The sequence below is a fragment of the Perognathus longimembris genome, chromosome 3, assembly GCF_023159225.1.
Source record: "Perognathus longimembris pacificus isolate PPM17 chromosome 3, ASM2315922v1, whole genome shotgun sequence".
NCBI classification, from domain to species: domain Eukaryota; kingdom Metazoa; phylum Chordata; class Mammalia; order Rodentia; family Heteromyidae; genus Perognathus; species Perognathus longimembris.
In genome coordinates, this window is record NC_063163.1 from 36,763,040 (window position 1) to 36,778,964 (window position 15,925).

General features: G+C 38.4%; 1 pseudogene; it reads right to left on the minus strand.

Annotated features, from left to right (window-relative positions):
• The window catches only part of LOC125347577, a 59,567-nt pseudogene extending 45,105 nt beyond the window's left edge, over window positions 1-14,462 (minus strand).
• Window positions 14,463-15,925: the final 1,463 nt, after the last annotated feature.

The following is a 15,925-nucleotide window of genomic DNA, read 5'->3' on the forward strand; positions in this document are numbered from 1 at the left end:
CTTTTTTAAGTCAATAGCTTGAGCCAGGAACTCACTCCTGTGATCCTAGCTATTCAGGAGGATGAGCTTGGAGGATCACAATTCAAAGCCTGCCTGGACAGAAAATTCCCAAAGACTTATCTCCAATTAACTACCAAGAAGTCAAAAATGGAGCTGTGGCTCAAGTGGTTAGAGCATCAGCCCTGAGCAAGTTAAGCAAGGGCATGTGGCCCTGAGTTCAAGCCTCAGTAATAAAACAAAGGTCAATACTCTTTGGATATATAAATGAACTTTTAAAATAAAATTTGATTACCTTGATCACACCTTCCAAACAGTAAATAATGTTAGATTAAACTACATGAATTTTTTACTTGCAAAAATAATTAGTCTACGTGGTTTCAATTGAGTGTGTGTGTGTGTGTGTGTGTGTGTGTGTGTGTGTGTGTGTACTGTTATTGACTGGCACAGTTCTTATGAATATAGTATTTAAACATTATCTTACTTGGCCTCCACAATACAGTATAGACATCTTCATGCATCTTCAGTGATGATAAGTGGTGATATTAATGAAAGTTCATACCCAACTCCCTAACCTGTGTCCACAATCCTTAGATTTGAATTTTTAAAAATACCAAAAAGATGAATATCCCCAACTCTAGTAGAGTAATGAACAATTAAGCTAAAGAGCTAACTTATTTTCTTCCATTCATTCTCAAACGTAATCTCACATGCAAACTCATATATCTAACCCAGTAGCCTCAGGATAATTTCCTATTATTCTGCATATGTACTTGCTGTGTCTTACCAAAGCTTCATAGTCTAGCAGCATAGTCAACAGCCTATTTTTTCCCCCACTGGTCAGGCCATTTTCTTTTTCTTCCTTCCTTTCTTTCTTTCTTTCTTTCTTTTTTTTTTTTTTTTTTTTTTGCCAGTCCTGGGCCTTGAACTCAGGGCCTGAGCACTGTCCCTGGCTTCTTTTTGCTCAAGGCTAGCACTCTGCCACTTGAGGCACAGCGCCACTTCTGGCCATTTTTTTTCTATATATGTGGTGCTGGGGAATTGAACCCAGGGTTTCCTGTATAGGAGGCCACATTCTCAGGCCATTTTCTTCAAGCTAAGTATTCAGTCATTGTCACTAAAAACATGAAGAAATCTAAAAGTTAAAAACTGGCAAAATGACATAGATTTGCATGGATTGAATGCTCTGCTTAGGGAAGAAATAAAAACAACTGTGCTCACTCTGTCATAGAAATATTTGTGCCTTCCCCTTCCCCACATCTTCCTAAAATTGCCCAACTTGGGGTGCCAATGGGATTACTGGGCAACAGCAAGCTCTAACTAAAGCTCCTAGAAGCTCTCATTCATGGATGAAATTGTTGTCTTCCTCTGATCCTCAGATTATGGAGATGAGGAGATGAATGTACAGCACTGAGATTCCCTACTGAGATAGCTTTTCACTCTTTTCAGTAAGAAAAAGATCAAAAGGAAATGGCCTAATTAGCATACCAAAGGAGACAAAACCCCTAGAGCTTTATCGTTGTTGCAATCCAATAATAAACACCCCAGTACAAAAAAGATTATTTGATAATGACACACAGAATTGAAAGTCTTTGAAAGAGCTGCTTCTAGAAAAAAAAATATTTTTGGAAGTGAAAATATCCATAATTATACAGAATAATGCTCACACGTTGAGGGAGAGGCTCTTGGTTCCTGTGAGAGCTGCTAGCAGAACTACTTTGCCTAAGAACTGCCTTTCCGATTGCCTTTATCTGCAACACTCAAAAAGCCTACAAAAGGTTTCAAATCCCTTCCCAAGTAAACATTCAGCTCTTTCATATTCCCAAAAATTAAACACAGAATTCTACTCTTAAAATAAGCCTTCCCTTTCCCCAGACCAGCACCAAGTCAAAGGCTTTCAGTTCTTTAAAAACCAAAGAAATTTGCAACTCTTTGAGACTCATTATTCTTCTCTGCAACCTTTTCTGGTTTAGAAACTCTGGTACTTTCTGCAAATATAGACTTTTTTTTTCCCAGGGGTGAAGAACAAAGCCACTGTTTAATTCTGAACAGGTTATTCTGGGACACAAGCATAGGGATCCACCAGGCCTAAGGGAAGCAGCCTTGAAGTAGATCAGCTCCTCACTCTTCCCATTCATATCAGTCTTGTGGCACCTGTCTCCCTACATTGAGAGGATGGTATTGATCCACCATCAAAATGTATTCTTTGGAAGTCATAGGAAGTTAAGAACCTGTGTGCTTCTTTCTCTAAGGGGTACATAGGTAACTATAGCCAACATCAGGCAATAAGCAAACACTGGGTCAAGCCTACCCCTCCTACTTGAAGCTGGTATTCAACCAGTCAGTTCCAGTAGCTCACTGGGGCAGGACTGGGTGGGGCTTGGAGGTGTGGGGAGGTGCTAATAGAAGACTTTTGCATAGGAATAAAAAAGGTATTGCCCCTTCACCAAGCTCCAGTTTACAATTAGAATGCCCACTAGCTACAGGGAAGATATTATGTTGCCTGGAAATCACCCAGGTTATTATAATGAACTTGACCGGGACCTTCGACTAAGTCATTTGCATTAAAAACCTCAGAGCCAGGTTATTAATAACATTTTATCCTGTTTCTAACCAAATAAATCATTGTTAGAGAGTTAAATGGTGACGAATCTTTAGCAGTGCAAATCTGAGCATAAATGAATATTGCCTTTTCCTGTTTCATAAATTTCATTTTTAAACAGTCAATGGATGAGAAATCTACCTTTAACTGCCCAGCCAAGAACCTACTTTTCCCCCTGGGACCTCTCAGTCCTTTCAAATTGGATAAATCACTAACGATATTATTTTGTTAATTTCATATAGAATTATTTTTGTTGTTGTTATTCCTGTTTTATAAATTGTCCATTTACAGTGAAACAAGCCCCAAATCAGAATTTTACTTAGAAAATGTGTCTACAGGAGTAAAATAAATGTCATTTACCTACCACTCCAAAGTATTAATTAGACTTTGCTGTTTGCCAGCTAAATACCAAAGGAACCCATGGTGATTAGCTACACTAATTGGAATTTCAAGTGGTGCTGATAACCACACAAAGATAATAGGATTATACCTTCCTTCCCTAAAAAAAAGCAGTAGCTTTGTCATAACTGTTTAGATGGTGGTTTTAAGCTGTTTCACACCTAACTACCCCTAAAGAAAGGGAACACTTTTACTTTCTATTTTTATTTCCTTTTAAAGAAAAAGAAGAAAACCTAGGTAGCAGCAGAACAAAACAAAAAAGTCTTTCAGTGTTTCTGAGTTTTATCTTGTTCTCAAAAAGCATTAAAAAAAACTGGGGCTGGGGATATGGCCTAGTGGCAAGAGTGCTTGCCTCGTATACATGAGGCCCTGGGTTCAATTCCCCAGCACCACATATACAGAAAATGGCCAAAAGTGGCGCTGTGGCTCAAGCGGCAGAGGGCTAGCCTTGAGCAAAAGGAAGCCAGGGCAGTGCTCAGACCCTGAGTCCAAGCCCCTGGACTGGCCAAAAAAAAAAAAAAAAAAAAAAGCATTAAAAAAACTAACTTTTCCTAACCTTCAATGGGAGCTCAAAGCAAAGCAAATCAGACAGCCAATTGGACCTGCCTTTGCCAATAGGAATGTATTTTTGTTTTAATTACAAAAACTACCTCATGAATAGTTATATCTTCTTGGTAGCCAGGACAATATAACTTGTCGTTATGAAGGCTAGCCAGATGTTAATAGTGCTTCCCCCCCCCCACCCCCCAGTTCTGGGCCTTGAACTCTGGGTCTGGGCACTGTCCTGGAGCTCCTTTTGCTCAAGAATAGCACGCTGCCACTTGAGTCACAGCTCCACTTCTGGCTTTTTCTTTTTTTCATTTCTTTATTGCCAAGTGATGTTCAGAGAGGTTACAGTTTCATACGTAAGGCAATGTGAGTACATTTCTTATCGTACTTGTTATCAACTCCATTTCCCTCCCATCTCTCCCCTTCCCACTTCCCTCCCCTCCGCCCATGAGTTGTACAGTTGGTTTACACCATAAAGTTTTGTAAGTATTGCTATTGCATTGGTTTGTCTTTTTATCCTGTGGCTTTTTCTGTGATAAGAATCTCCTGGACGTTCCTGCTTGGGTGGCTTTGAAACACAGTTCTCATATCTCAGCCTCCTAAGTTGCTAGGATTACAGGTGTGAGGCACCAGGACCTCTTAAATAATGTATTTTTTAATACATTAAGAAGCTAATGTTTAGCTGGGCGTAGTGTAATCTCAGCTCTGGGAAAGCTGAGGCGAAGGATCACAAGTAGGATCCAGCCTGGGCTACATAGCAAAAGCCAGGCAGGAAGTGAGGAAGGGGGAGGGAGAGAGAGGGAGCAAGGAAAAAGAAAAGAGAGGAGAGGAGAGGAGAAGGGAGGAAAGGAAAGAGGGAAAGAAGGGAAAGAGGGAGAGAGGGAAGGGAGGGAAGAAGGGAAAGAAGGAAAGAATAAATATGTTGTATGATTACTACTTTGAGTGTTAAGGAATTTAATAACTACAAGTAGGACTGTGTGTGTAGTGCTATAAATGTTGGTCTAGAACGTACAGGGACCAAATTAAATGTGTATTTATTGCTGTAAGGATATAACATGGAAGAGATTTTTGTTTGAGTTGTGGTATTGGACAATGGAAGGTAAGTTAACACCTATTGGAAACTAGAAGAAATGTAACCTGAGTTATGTGCTGGCAAAAACAGTGAAACTTTCCTGAAAAATTATGTAGAAGTTAGGAACTGATACCCTAAGTATTGTAGCAGTAGCTACAACAACAACAACAACCTGAAAAGACATATTGGGCAAAGAAATGAGACCTAATGAGCCTCTAGAAGATTCTTAGTGGTATTGAGAAGGGCACAGAGGAAATTGCTTTGAGAAATAAAAATTGAAGTTATGTATGGGCAGACTAATTACTAAAATCATCACCCAGGGTAACTTGGAAAATAGAAAAGATGCCTAATTAACTTGTGGAGCTAGCTATGGACATAGACATGCAGAATGTTGAAGGTAGCACCTATCATCTAGGTGCCTAAGGTAAGTTACAGGAATCAACTTTTTTTTTTTTCTGTAGAGTTTAAAGAAAATGCAAAGCACTTTCGCTGAGTTGGGGGAATCAAAAACAAAACTCTTCTTTATCCCTAGTGCTTTTTGGGGGAAAATAATCTCGAACTAAGAAATTGCCTGAGGAAGAACATCAGTTCCAGAGCCACACCAGTATAACAGGGCCTCAAAGCAAAAATCAAATTAAAGACATGATTTGTGAGACATCAGAAAGAATTAGGGCACTGCATTATAACTCTTGGATAAACAAAGAGCTTCTGTCAATCTTCCGGGCTTGCCACATACTGTCTTCGATGGGAGGTTGGCAAAAACAAAGACCTTCTAAAAATATTAAGCACCCTGACTCAAAGAGAAAATTTAAAAGGGTCAATCTTATAGAGCTTTGAAAGTCTGACTTTTGTCTAATGAAGTGAACCTTTAATGAGCTTTATAAAAAATTCACAAAGTTTAAAGAAAATTGTATTGTATAAGCAATTGCCAGATCAGACTTAAAGAGAGAGACATTTCAAAATGAAAAGAACTCTCTCTCCCCCGGGCTCTCAACCTATTACGAATAGGACTAAGACTGGAAAAAGTGACTCAACTGTCAGCATGAGCTATGGAGAACCACTTTCAGATAACAGAATTCTACCTTCACCAAGATGAAAATGTGTTCCTATCTAGATTTCATGGTTTCAAAAGACTAGCATTTCTGCTATTTTCCCCTTTTGAAGAAGAGACTATTACAGTGCCTCTTCCTTTATTCACTTACTGTATTTAGTGGTGATGGCCAAGAAGAGTAAATATAACTTCATATACCACAGGCACTTGGATTGAAAACAGCTACACCTAAGGAGCTTAATCTTTACCTGGTCCTGTTATAGACAATTAGATTCTAGATTTCAAGCCTGAGTAAATGCTCCCGTGGACTGAAGCTTGGGGGTGGGTGTGGGGTCTCAACAAGAGTAGAATATATTGCTTGTACAATGGAAGAAACGGGAATTATTTCAGGTCAGTAATAAACAGGTATTTTGGTAACTCACAACAAACCATATCTCCCATCATGTCCTTGTGTTGCCTATGTGACTAGCTTTGGTCTGGGTAGTAACACCAAGTGTGATGCAAGCAAAGGTTTCATAAGCAGTTACACATTTGGGCTTATCCTTTTGGCAAGCTCCATCCTGAAACCCAGCTGTCATTCAATGTGGAAGGCCAAGCGAGCCACTAAGAGAGGACTCATGGAAACAAAAATGCTCAGAGAGCCATCCAATTAAGTCATCAGTCAAATGGATGCAAAAGACATCTTGGATATTCCAGCCCACCAGATGTAGAACACAAATGAACTCCCTTCCCTTCACCACACTCTGCTCAGATCCCAGACTCATAATTGGTCATTGGATTGCAATTGGTTTGGGGGTGATTTGTTATAAGAAATAGATCATGGAAATGAGACGTGATTTTTGTTTCTTTTTTAAATTTAAAAATTATTTTTCTTTTGTAAATGTTCTGTGTGAATTTTCTCATGAGTTCACTTTAAACCTAAAATGTGTGATAGCAGGTTCTAAATTCCAGTCTTTTTTTTTTTTTTTTTTTTTTTTTTTTTTGCCAGTCCTGGGCCTTGGACTCAGAGCCTGAGCACTGTCCCTGGCTTCTGTTTTTTGCTAGCACTCTACCACTTGAGCCACAATGCCACTTCTGGCCGTTTTCTGTATATGTGGTGCTGGGGAATTGAACCTAGGGTCTAAATTCCAGTCTTTTGAAGGCTCAGTTCAATTGAGCCGTCAGTTAATATTGTATAAGAACAAACTCTACAGTCTGTGTTATATGTAAGATTAAAGTAAGCATGACATTTGTAATAAAGACTATGGAATATAATTTCAGTGAGATGACAGAGATGTTATTCTTCACCATATTATCCTGTTCTATTTTCTGTAAGACATTTGTCCCCGAATGAGCATATTTCATATGTATTTGGTCACTCCTGTGTTCCTCTGGCCCAACATAGAAATGTAGTCTCTAGTACTTCTTTTTGCCTAGATATGAGCACCTCAAATATAGAAAAGGACTTAAAAGATACCAATGCTATACAAGGTATATTTTTACAATTAAAAACAATTGTGCTCAAGATAGGCATTACTAGAGATATATATTTCTAGTTCTTTGACCCATCCTGACACATAGAAGATAATGTTTATCAATCTAATTGCAGTTGCCTAGTGCTATTGACAAGTTCTGGCAATAGACCAGCACACTTTTAAGCTGGGACATGGAAGATCCATGTAGGTTTCTTCTTGATCTCTTCCTCTACCACTCAAAACCTTGATACTTAATGCTGAGAGAGGGTAGTCTGGGATGTTTATATCCAACCTGAATGATGACAACCTTGAGGAACTTCTAGAACTGCAGAAGAGCTTAAGCAAAAAGTAAACCTTCTTGTATTAAATCACCGCAAGTGAGGGCTGGATATTGCGTCTTAGCCTTACCTTCCCTGACCAATATGGTAATTAAAATGAGTCTGGGGCTGGAGGTATGGCTCAAGTGGCTCCTAATTTTTTGAACTCTGTAACTATAAAATCTGCATAGGCATGTATAGATTCAGTGGTAATTATTGGATATATATGTAATATGCAAAATATTGTGCCAGGTTAAGAAGTAGAGACAAAGATGAATTAGTTACTACTTCTACGCAGTCTGTTGTTTGATGAGGAATAAAGAACTGTAAAAAATGGTGTCAGAATATAGGTACAAATAAGCTGCAATAAAAATCTACCCGAGAAGGATACGAAAAAGATTTTTTAGACCCCTTATTAGTGTAACATTTTATGAGAGAATCAACTTCCTACCCATATATGCCACAGTAGACCAAGCTATTGGGCTTTCTGTTTCCCCAAAGCTCCCCTTGAGGCTTCTTTGTAGGCTGATTTGTGACATCCCAAGCTTGTATGTTGAAGTCCTAATTCCTAGGAGCTCCAGATGTGACATTATTTAGAGATAGGATTTTACAGAGGTAGTAAATTCAAGCGAAATCATTAGAGTGGGCATTAATCCAACCCAGAAGAAGAAAAAGACAAGCAAACAGAGAAAACATCACATGAAAATCAAGGCAGAGCTCAAGGTGACATGTCTGCAAACCAAAGAACACCATAGGCTGCCAATAAACTACCAGAAGCTAAGGAGAGACACAAAGAAGTCTTTCAGCCCCCAAAAAGTGGTATCGATATTGGACTTCCAGTCTCCATAATTATGAGACAGTTGATTTCTGATGGTTAAACCACCTGGTTTGTGGTACCTGGTTACAGAGGCCTTAGCAAACTAATTCAAGCCTTAAGTAAAAGAAAGACACATGAGCTAGAGAAAGACACATAAGCTTGTGGCGTTTTAGTCAAAGACATGTTCTAACTACCTAGTATCTAATATCCCTCCTTTCCTTCACTATCAGTCAAGTTAATTAGAAAAAGATGGAAAGAAAGCAAAAAATGTTTGGCTATTATTGAGTATGGAAGAAAAGAGGAAGAAGCAACTAGAAGCCAGGGATGACGTGTTTGATTTTGTGGTTGTTGTTGCTGTTGTTGTTTTACTTTTTAGAACATTTAATTAAGCTACCAGAAAAAAACAAACAGAGGTGTGAGTGTGTGTGTGTGTGTGTGTGTGTGTGTGTGTGTGTGTGTGTGTTTCTGTTTATTCTCTCCATTTGTTTCCTTTTCTTCTTCAGGGAATGTCTTTAAACATGGTTCTTTTTTTAATACAAGCAATAATATACAGCAAAAATTCTAAGTTGAAAGTGTTCTTTAAGCTTTCAGTGTTTCTCAAGTTTGTGTGGGTGTTCAAAGCATTAGGATGATTGCTTCACGTTATTGCAATGGGTTTCCTAACTCATTGAGTCTCTGAGCCTTATGCACACCTCCACAGAGAGCTCTCATGGGCTTATTTCCCACTTTTGGTCTCTTATGCTCTTTTCTGCATATAAAATGTGACAAGAAGTAATGACACTAGCTCTTAAAATGGTTTGTGCAAGTACTTCTGAAAGCAATTCCAAACGAAGAGTACCAAAATATTTGGGATAATGGCATCTTGAGAAAAGAAATTTCTACAATCCTCCCTGTGGCCACTTTAAAATGCTAATATCCTTAGTCATCTAGTCCTGATTCTTTTTTTAATCTTGCTAGTTTATAATCCCAGCTAGGCTTCTGAATGTATGATTGGCTTCCCCCAAAGGTGGTAAACATACATATAAAGTGACAAAATATACATTGCTTCACTAGGTACTGTACTAAATAGATAAATGACACATGGCTCTGCCCTCAAGGGAAACATGAAAGGGAACTATGAAAGAAGTGATTTTTCCATATATACAGACATCAACATCCTAAATGATCTGATAGAATAGGGGCATAGGCACCTGAGAGAAGCTAGGCCTCACTTTCTATCTTTACTTCCTGTAAGAATGAAGAGTATGGCCAAATGGATCAAAGACCTGGAAATAAAATCAGACACCCTGAAAACTCTGCAAGAAGAAAGTAGAAACTGAAGGACTCCTTGGAACTGGAAGAAACTTCCTCAACAAAGGCCCAGAAATCCAACAAATCAAAGAAAGGCTGGACAAGTGGGACTGTATCAAACTGCCGAGCTTCTGCTGGGCAAAGAAAATAGCTTCCAAGATAAATAGAAAGCCCATAGATTGGGTAAAGATCTTCACCAGCCATACAACAGACAAAGGCCTGATATCTAAAATATACACAGAACTCAAAAAGTTAAACTCCTCCAAAACAAACAATCAAAGAACCAACAGCCTTCTCAACAAGTGGGCTAAAGACCTAAAAAGAGACTTCTCTGAAGAGGAAATGAGAATTGCCAAGAGTCACATGAAATAGTGCTCTACATCACTGGCCATAAAAGAAGTGCAAATCAAAACAACATTGAGATTCCACCTCACCCCAGTAAGAATGTCTATTATCAGGAAATCTAATGATAACAAATGCTGGAGAGGATGAGGCCAAAAGGGAACTCTACTACATTGTTGGTGGGAATAAAAACTTGTTCAACCCCTCTGGAGAGCGGTGTGGAGGTTCCTAACAAGGCTAAACATTGAGCTCCCCTAAGACCCAGCAGCCCCACTTTGGGGCATCTACCCAAAAGACTACAAGCAAGACCACACTAAAGCCACAAGCACAACTATGTTCATCTCAGCACAACTTTTCATCACTAAAACATGGAACCAACCTAGATGCCCTTCAGTAGACGAGTGGATCAGGAAATTGTGGTACATATACACAATGGAATTCTATGCCTCCATCAAAAGGAATGACTGCCCCATTCGTAAGGAAATGGAAGCACTTGGAAAAAAATCATACTAAGTGAAGTGACCCAGACCCAAAGAAACATAAACCCTATGGTGTCCCTCATAGGGAATAGCTAGTACAAGAATAGGCTAGTCATGGTAGAAGACCAAAATACCCCAATAACTACATCCATATGGCCACATAAGAAGATGCCAAGTGAAATGAACTCCACGTTACAAAAAAGTTATACCACTGTTGTAATTATTCTCAACATGCTATGTGAATTCGTACTACTTTTTTTCTCTTTTTCCTTGTCTGTTTGTTTAACTGAGTGGTTAGTTTTGTTTCTCTTGCAGTCCCTTCCTGTGCTCTACCTTCGCTGCCACTGTACTACATCCGAGTAACCTGGATATTGTCTGTTCCGGTTAATAGAACTGGGGAAGGAAGAGGGAATATCAAAATTGAGAGACAAAGAACAAAAAGACAAACCATTCAAAAAACAACACTTAGAAACCATTTGGTGTAAACCAACTGCACAACACTTGGGGGGAAAAGGGAAGGGGAGGGGGAGGGGGAAATGAGGGAGGAGGTAACAAGTAGAACGAAAAATGTACTCACTGCCTTTCATATGAATCTGTAACCCTTCTGTATCACACTTTGACAATAAAGAAAAAAATGCAAATTGAAACAACACTGAGAGTCCATCTTACCCCAGTTAGAGCCTCCATTGTCAAGAATGAAAATAATAACTGATGGTGGCATGAATGTGAATGAAAAGGAACACTAGTAGACTGTTGGTGGGAATGTAAACTTGTTCATCTTCTCTGGAAAGCAGTATGGAGGTTCCTCAAAGGGAGGAAAAAAAAAATTGGGAAAGTAGGAGAAAAACAAGAAAAATGGATGTAATTGTAACCTCTCTGTATATCACCTTGACAATAAAATTAAATTAAAAAACAAAAACAAACAAAAAAGAATGAAGAGTATGGGCGGAGCTGAGCACAGGTGGCTTGTGCTTGTAATTCTAGCTACTCAGGAGGCTGAGATCTTAAGATTCTTGTTCAAAGCCAGCCCAAGCAATAAAGTCGATGAGACTCTTACTTCCAATTAACCACCGGAAATGGAGCTGTGACTCAAGTGCTAGAGCGCTAACCTTGAACATGAGAGCTCAGCAACAGTGGCCAGGCCCTGAATTCAACCCCCAAGAAAGACCAGATTTTTTAAAAGAATCTGGAAAATAGAAAAATTTCATCTAGGACCAGAAGTGTTCTGAGATTCAGTTACATAACTTGTTCATTGCTTGAGGCAAAAGTTGGGAATTGGACATAATGTACAGAAGGTAGTAGTGGTGGTACAGGTGGTAGTGGTGGTGAAATGAATTCCTGCTTCATGATTAATATAAACTTGGTTCTGGATACACCCAAACTTTAAAAAAGGAAAGAATCACTGAATGACTAGGTGCTGTTGGCTCACACCTCTAATCCTAGCTACTGAGGAGGCTGAGATCTGAGGATCACAATTTGAAGCCAGCCCTGAGCAGGAAAGTCTGTGAGACTCTTACATCTAGCTAGCCACCAGAAAACCAGAAGTAGAGCTCAAAGTTGTAAAGCGTTAGTCTTGAGAGAAAATATACATGGATGCGTATATGTTTAAGGTGAATTTCTTGCTATGTGGAAGATCACAACTGAAATTGTAAAGAAACATTCGATAAAATAAACAAGACAAATATATTTAAATGTATATATTTATATATGTCACAAATCACTTATTAAAAATAAAAGAAAGAATTCAAAAAATATATGTAGCAAACATAATGGAAGGTGGGAATAAGTTTTCCTATGATATAACATTGTTTTAAACTAATGTGAAAAGAAAATATTAATAGACAAATATACTAAAAACTTGGAAAAATGTTCACCCAAAGAACAACAATTTTCACTAAAGTTAAGCAGGTTGTTGTTGTTGTTTTTTTTTTTTAATAGAACTAACAGTAAAGGGAAAAGAAAAAAGGTTGCAGGGCTAATAATAATAATTAGCACTTATGCTGGCACTTCTTTTCTTCAAAGCATTCTGTGAAAGATTAACTTGTTATTCTTCACAACATTCATTTCAAGTTTATAAAGTTTTAGGCTATTTTGATATTCCCTGTGGTATAATTCCATATAATGTGTGAACATTTATTTGATTTCTGCCTGTAAGTACTATTGAAGTTCTGATTAGCCCACACATACATTCATACCCAACAAGTTCACAAACTTTGGTGGAAAAAATGGATGGTACTTCCTGACTCCTCAGTTCAAAGGGTCACTCAGAATGGAAGAATGTGAGTAGATGATGGATTGCCACTTTAGACACTAAATCAAGTTTATTGAGATGTATTCTTCCTATATTTTTCTTCATTTACATCATAAGTTCCTCAAGGACAGTGTGTGTTTTCCATGCTGGTTCCAAGGATCAGCTAGGCTTGTGTTGGCTCATAATTATTAAATATAATGGTGAATTTAATAAGGACTCATGGAATAAATTTAAATGAGACTTTTATTGATAAACTGTTCTTAAACTGTAAATAAATAACTCTTGATGTCTTTCCTATATCTGCTAAGGAATTAGTACAAAAGAAGAAGGAAGACATATATAGGAAACAATTATTCATAAAATACAACTGTTACATCTTGAATATGAAATAGCCCCCACAGGCTCATTTTTAAAGGCTTGATCCTCAACTGGTGGTGCTGTTTTGGGTGTTTTCAAAGGATAGGAGGTAGATAGATCTCTCTCTCTCTCTCTCTCTCTCTCTCTCTCTCTCTCTCTCTCTCTCTCTCTTTCACACACACATGCATATACACACATACACACACACACACACACACACACACACACACACAATCTCTACTTCCAGTACACCCTGAGGTGATTGGCCCCATTAACTATGGAGTGAAACTTCTGTAATCATGAACCACAATAAATCCTTTCTCCATTGTCAACTTTTTATGACAAGTATTTTGTCACATGATGAAAATCTAATACAACTAAGAAATAAATCTTGGCGAAAATAATTTTATTGTTTTTTGTCTCTGTCGGTCCTACCTCTGTCTTTGGATTTCTAAATGTCAAGCCAATCTTTGCCCCTCAATAAAATGCTATCATGTGCAAAATAGTATATTTCCTAATCTTCTTATAGAAATTTGATTCATTTGAGAATTACATACTTGCAAAAAATGTTTCTTTCTGTAAAAAGAAATAGAAGAACACATGAGAAAAAGTATTCAGTACACATTGGTGCAGGCCTTAATCTAAATTAAAAGAAAAATAGTACAACTCCAAGATTAAGTTGAATTTTTAAAGATTTTTATGAATGTCAGCAAAACTGCTCTCTGAAAGAAAACTTGGTTCAAATTTCCCTTAAGCCAGAACTTGTTTTGGTTATTCCTCTTTACATGTGGGTGTTTTTAAAACTCATAGAAATGTATAAACCCAAGACATACCTTTGAATCTGTCGTGTGTTTTTTCCAAGGCATTTTTGAAGTTTGTCAGGATATTCCACAAGTATCATAAATTGACACAATTTTTAAAAAGAATGTATTGTCTTCTTTTGAAACCAAATGTCTTTTTGTTGATTAGTTGGTTGGTGTGGTGTGGTGTGGTGTGTGTGTGTGTGTGTGTGTGTGTGTGTGTGTGTTTTAGTGCCAGTCCTAGGGCTTGAACTCACAACCTGGGTGCTGTCCCTGAGCTTTTTTGGTCAAGGCTAACATTCCTCTACTACTTGAGCCACAGTTCCTGGCCTTTCTGGTGATTAATTGTGTAGGTAAGAGCCACACTGCCATTGCTGTCCAGCCTGGCTTCAAACTGGGATCCTCAGATCTCAGTCTCCTGAGTACCTGGGATTAAGGGCATAGGCACAAGGTACTGGTGCCCAGCTACAAACATGTTATTCTTATAGAGGCACCAACCAATCTCAAATCCCCATTTCTTTCCTTTGCTCTCTTCAACCAGAATGCACATCTCTTCTACCCCTGCACACCATTCTAATCCCATTTCCTTCATCCCCATGAACAGCCACATTTTAGGACCATGGTCAGCAGCATGTCTCTCTCCATGCTTCTTTTCCAGCTGCTTCAGCTTCTGTATAAACTTCATGTCACTAACTACACAAGTTATAGATCTAGTCTTTCTGAGCCCTGTCTCTACCTTCTACCTTGCTTGTTGGCACTGTAGCTAAACACAACAAATATCTGTTGGAAGTGGACACAGTGTTAGGCCACAGTGTTAGGGTACGAAAGGGAAGGTAACACAAGGAAGAGCTTTGTCTTCCTGATTTCAAGGCTATTTTTCCAACAAGAAGAAACTTGTCAGAGAATCTTGTAGGAAGGTTTGTGTCACTGGATATTTTGCCAGTGGTGCAGTTATTGCATCCAGTGAGAGTTACTGTTCAGCTAGCAGATGGCTTCCTGCTCCAAGCTCAGCCTGTATCACCTCAGGGAACTCTGCCACACATTGAACCACATAGCCTTGGCATGGAGCAAAGGGACTTCCTACAAGTTTATTCATTTCTTCAGCCCTGTGGAGAGTAACTTCTCTCTATGTCTTACTCCTACTTTCTGGAAAGTTGCTCTATGCATCTTACTAGGCATTAGCCTTTAATTCGTTCATATGTGTTATAGAGTATTAAATTTTCTCTGTTCAGATTATTATTATATTATTATACTATACTATTATACAGAGTGTCTGTTTCCTGAAAAAAATCCTGACTGTTTCATTAAGTGTATCCTTTCTAAATCATGCCAACTCATGCTTTAAAAAAAATCAGCAGTGACTTCTGATTTTAAGGGGCATTCAGTATAAAACATTTTTTAGTCCAAAACAAAATCCAGTTGAAAACTATAACCTACGGCTTGATTATTCATCAGCTCAGATGACCCTCGGATGTATTTTTGTGCTTGGCAGTCATAATATTTAGCTGTTTGATATCATGGGTGACTCAGAAAATTCTGACTTTTTCTTTTCCTTTTTTATGTCCTTTGCAAATTTTATTATTATTATTTTCATTATTACTTACTTTATTGTTATTATGAAGGTGATATAAAGAGGGATTAAAGTTACACAAGTCAGGTGATGAGTATATTACCTTGCATACATCCCTTCCCTTACTCTCTTCCAGTCCTTCCCTTCCATCTCCACCAATGGAGATCTATAGTTCACTGTCATCAGTGTCCAGTGAGCAGACTCTCTCTTTTTTACATAGTTAATATTCACCTAGACTTTTGGGGCCCCCACAAAGAAGTACTAATTTTACTGGTCACAAAGCTTCATGGTACACAAGGATAAAACCAAGCCAGCTGCAATAGTGTTCAGTTCTTTCATCATTCTACCTCAGTACAAAAGCCTTTGACTCATTCCTTGAAATAAAATAGCATGCACTGAGTGAGTTTAAGGTATGTTGGAGACAAACTTTCTCCTTGCTTAAGTCTTCTCAGAAGTGGTTGGTTCCATTTCTCACTTCCAAAGGCCTGTGGCTGTGTGGCAATAGACATAGTCCTGAAACTGCCATATCTTGCTCCCTTTCCCACAGACATCACCAGGAGCCCAATTCAACGCCTTCT